This window comes from Crocodylus porosus, unplaced genomic scaffold (assembly GCF_001723895.1).
Source record: "Crocodylus porosus isolate Cpor-Errol unplaced genomic scaffold, CroPor_comp1, whole genome shotgun sequence".
Taxonomy (NCBI): Eukaryota; Metazoa; Chordata; order Crocodylia; family Crocodylidae; genus Crocodylus; species Crocodylus porosus.
This window is the reverse complement of record NW_017728943.1, coordinates 52,881,915-52,887,271: the sequence shown is the minus strand read 5'-3', so window position 1 is coordinate 52,887,271 and position 5,357 is coordinate 52,881,915.

Sequence of the window (5,357 nt, the reverse complement as noted above, 5' to 3'; positions counted from 1 at the left end):
CCAAGTACCTCTACTGCAAATACACTGGAAGAAAATGTGGTTTACAAATCACGGAGAAAATGTATTTTATAAATCACGGAGAAAATGTATTACCAATATTCTTTTAACAGTTCGAACTGCTTTACTTAGCTGCTCTACAAATGAAGAGAATAAATGAATGTATCCTAATAAAGGTCATATGAAAAACTAAGATTTTGAGGGTAATATTTATGGTAGGTGTGTAATTCGCATTCATTATTTTTCATTTATATTGTCACACAATGTAAATATATTTCATGTAATTTTAGACTGTTGATATTTTGGGCATAGTGACAAGCTTACCAGTAAGTTATTGTTTTACTAGATCAAGACTCCATTGGATTCTTCAAAGGAGCTCCTCCAAAGGGCATCATCTGATAATCTTCCCAATGACTTCTCACAGAGTCAATGATACTTAGAAAACTCTTAGAAAAAAAATTATTTAAAGGAGTCCCCAACTATCCTATTTTGTATGTCCACATCTCCTCATTGCACCACTGGCATGATACAGGGGGTTCAAGGTATGATATGACTGGAACTGGAAGAAGTGTTTGTGGATTGTGGTGCCCTGAAGTAGTCTGAGCCTCTGTTCTACATGGCTCTTATCTTTTCTGTTTGAGAGACTCCAGAGAGCAGTACTGGACAACTGTTCATGTTAAAGGTTTTTTCCATATGAGGTTCCATAGGGTTCTATTACATCTTTGTTATTCACCGTGGCCACTAGGAGGTTTGGCAAGGAGGCATGGAGTTCAGTTTTCCAGGATACTCCGTTCTGTATTTCCATTTTTTTCCAGTCCACTGCTGCAGTTGAGAGACTCTCTAATATAGGTAGAGCATGGATGAGAACTAATCAGCTGAGACTCACACTGAATAAGGCTGAAATGATGTTTAAAGGGTAGGTGAAGCAACTGCGAGGACTGATGACAGTTATAGCACCCCAAGCAATGAATTATGTTTAGCATTTGTTGCTTAGGTTTACAGCCTAGAGTTTGTGGATTACCCACTTCTTCATGGCCATTGATACCCTACTTGTTGCTGAGAGCACCTGTTACTGTGGCAAGCTTGGCTAAAGCATACTCGTCTTTCCTCTTGGATGTAGACTTCACCACAATCTCCTATGATAGGGGAGTGGAGACAAGTTTGCTTTGGATGACAGGGAGGTCTAGATGTTCTTTGTGATGTATTATGTGCTATCAGGATTATGTGGTACCTGAGCTTTCAGCATAAATCTTAACATAAGTCAATAAAATAAAAAGTAAATTAATTTAGTGAGGTCATTTGTTTCTCCTGAATTTAAGGAGTCTGCAGTTAAAAAGCAGACTAAACAGGTAAAATTAAAATGCTATCGAATTCTGCAGCGGTTTTGCCATTCATGTCAATGGGTCCACGTTTTATCTGTCATATGGTGTCTTTTTTTTAGCTCTTACCAGGTTGATGGGAGCATCTAATGCCCCCAGTAGCAATCCTGAAGTTGAAAGCCTGCTTTCGGAGCTTTAAAATTGATGGCTCCTTCTTAGTTTCATAAGGCATGTACTTAAAGGGAATTTAATTACTTTAAAAAGTAGACAGTGCGGGCTGAAAAACTATGTGCACTTAACCAATATGCAGATAACCAGATTTTATTAGGATATGAACAATAGGCAACAAATTAAGACTGGTATTGTGTTATGCAGTTAAGCAAATTATATGTTTATAATTATATGGGATAGGCATATAAATAGTCTACACTGTCTCTACAGAGGTAACAATAATATCTATCACCAGCTGTATTTAATTTTCACATCTTTAGCAGCAGTGAGTCATTTATTTGAAATTCTGGACCTTCTGGGATTTCTACAGTGGATAAGTGCAGTTTATATGCTTATATGCTAAAGATGAAGTGAGGCTACAAATTTTGTATGCAGATCTGGGTCCAGATTTTGAACGCCTCGTAACATTTGTGCTTGTTTGTCTGCACGGAGCATTGCATCTGAAAGGAATATATGTGAATGGGTTGGCTTCTTCAGCAACGCATACGCATTACAGATGTGCCAGTACAGGGACAAAACTATACATGGGTCTGAATTGTGTGATTGGGACATGTATGTGCATTACATATGAACATGTCCCTACTGTGACATGCAGTCCTAAATACATATTTGGCCCTCTATGGCCCATCTAATATGTATTTAGGACTGGCTGTCATAATTGAGACATGCATGTGTGTGTGTGTGTGTGTGTGTGTACATCTCAGTTGTGAGTCAGCCTTTAATACACATAAGATGGGCTCATAGAGGGCTGAATACACACATACACACACACAGCCCCCCCAGTCCCAAACAGCGGTCTCAAATAGATTTGACTTAGACACATGCGTGCGCACACACACACACACACACACACATATATGCACATGCCAGTCATGACATTCAGTCCTAAATACATGTTAGATAGGTTCACAGAGGGGCAAATATGCATATATGTATACACAAACACCTCAATCCTGAAAAGCAGATTCAAATAGACTCGTCCCCATAGGAACACATCCCTAAAAGATGATCAGTGCTGAGGAACTCTTTCTTTTTTAGGACTGATTATTTTCCTACTTCTCTACTCAGTTAAGGGCCATTTCAACTTGACAGATATATTTTTAGGGCCTTTTTTCCTTGTCTTGTCTGTAATGCACAATGACCTTGTCTTGTGCATATGAGGGTTGGGAATTGTCTCAACAATCATTCAAAATAGCAACATGAATCAAAGTTCATGTCCAAATGTCTACTCCACCCAATTGTGCTTCCAGGGAAGGAATCATAGAAAATGAGGGCTGGAAGGGATCTCAGTAGGTCATCTAGTCCAAGCCCCTGCTCAAAGCAGGACCATCCTGAAGGAGACCATTCTAGCCGAGGCTTTATTGAGCCAGGTCTTAAAAATCTCCAAGGATGGAGATTTCACCACCTCTCCGGGTAACCTGTTCCAGTGCTTCACTACCCTCTTAGTGAGAGAGTTCTTCCTCATATCCAATCTAAACTTCCCTTGCTGCAACTTGAGACCGTTGCTCCTTGTTCTGTCATCTGCCACCACTAAGAACAGTCCAGCTCCATCCTCTTTGGAACCCCCCTTCAGGTAGTTAAAGCCTGCTATCAAATCCCCGCTCTGTTTTCTCTTCTGCAGACTAATAACCCTCTCCACTATTAAGATCACATTCAATGTGAAGGAAGAAGGATTTTACAGAGGGGCAGGGAGATGAGGACAGAGAGACAGACCAGCACATTAGAGTTTTTAAGACATGACTAGACAAAGCCTTGGCTGGGATGATCTAATGGGGGATGGTCCTGCTTTCAGCAGGGGGTTGGATGAGATGCCCTCCTGGGGTCCCTTCCAGCCACCATTTTCTGGGATTCTATGGGAGCATCTACATGAGACGCTTACTGTGCAGTAGTCTAATAAGACTGTGAAGTAGTGTGCCAGTCAAAACTTGTCCTAATAAGTTCCTGCACAGTGTTAAATTAGGCTACTGCATAGTAAGCATCACAAAAAACCGACGTGCCAGCACTACTGTGCACTAACTGTAGTTACTGCGCATTTAGTCAGTACTTCATTAAGCAAGTACTAAATGAAATGTGCAGTAACTACTGGCAGGCAAAGTTCTTTGGGTAGATGTGATACCTTTTATTCGACCACCTACATAATTGGAAAAAATTTTCTTTGCAAGCTTTCAAGCACAAACACCCTTCTTTAGGCATAGGGCATCTGTGCCTGAAAGCTTGCAAAGAACATTTTTTCCAAGTATGTAGTTGGTCTAATAAAGATACCACATTCACCCAAAGAACCTTGTCTGCCTCTGTCCATAAACCAACACAGCTAACTAGCTAACAACCCAGTAACTACTGCAGTCTCCCAACGCCTGAAGAAGGGTGTTTGTGTCTGAAAGCTTGCAAACAACAATTTTCCTGACCGTCTAGTTGATCTAATAAAAGATACCACATCTACCCAAAGAACCTTGTCTGCCTGTATCCTTAGACCAACATGGCTACAACCAACAACCCAGTAACTACAGCAGTCTTCCAATTCCTGAAGAAGGGTGGTTGTGCCTGAAAACTAGGGGGATCATTGTAGAGGACAGTACGATTGTCCTCTGTCCTCTATCGAGATGAAGCTTGAAGAGAAAAATAGAGGACATACAGGCGTTGGGTTTCATCTCAATAGAGGACAGAGTAGCAGAAAAGAACAAATTTTCTGACTATTTAGTTGGTCTAATAAAAGATATCACATCTACCCAAAGAACTTTTTCTGCCTGTGTCTGTACACATAGACCAACACAGCTACGGCCACCAACCCTGTAACTACTGCAGTCTCCCCATGCCTGAAGAAGGGTGCTTGTACCCAAAAGCTTGCAAAGAACAATTTTTCCAAACAATTTTTAGTTGGTTTAATAAAAGATATCTCATCTACCCAAAGAACCTTGTCTGCCTATGTCTGCAGACCACCAGTTCCCAACCTGTTTTACGCGTACCACCAGTGGTACCCGGACAACCTGTCAGTGGTACACATTAACAGATGTATTATAATGACTTAATATGACAAAAATTTTGCTGGTGGTACTTAAGGTTGTTTCATTTTAAATTGGTGGTGTGCAATCTGTCACAGTTTGGGAACTGCTGCTGTAGACCAACACAGCTACGACTGCCAACCCAGTAACCACTGCGGTCTCCCCATGCCTGCTGGTGCCCCACAGCTTGCAAAGGACTTTCCCCCAGTGGCTAGTTAAAGATCCACACAAAAATGACATACAAAAAACCTATTCCTCTTTGTTCCCAACATGATACCTTTTATTAGACCAAGTGGGAAATCGCAAGCCTAATACAAGGTGGCACATCCCCCACCCCCTGCCCGCAGAGCCCCGCCAGGCTGTGCCATGCCACCCCGGTGTCCTACCCTAAGGGCGCTGTGCCTGCACCTGCCACCAGCTCGCGGCTGGGTGGCGTTCACCCAGCAGCATCCGGCCAGCCCCGGCACTCGGACACACACACACACACACACAGCTTTGCCCTTCCCTCTTTTTGGGTTTCTTTTTTTCGGTAATGTTTTTTGCCCGCTCTCTGCACAAGGGCCCAGCCCAGCTCAGCCCGGGCGCGCACGCTTCTCGGCGCTGCTGGCTCTTTGCAGAGGAGCCCTCAGCTGCTCCCCCCGACTGGGCTTTGGCTCCTCCTTTCTCAAGCTAGTCTGAGGTTGCAGGGCTGGCAAGTTGGGGGAGGGCGGGCCAGGCAGGGAAAGTAAAGTGGGAGCCCGCTGCCGCCCGGGCTGGTGCGGGTGCGGATGCCGATGCCCCCCCGCGCGCCCTTGCCGGGGGCCCGCGCGAG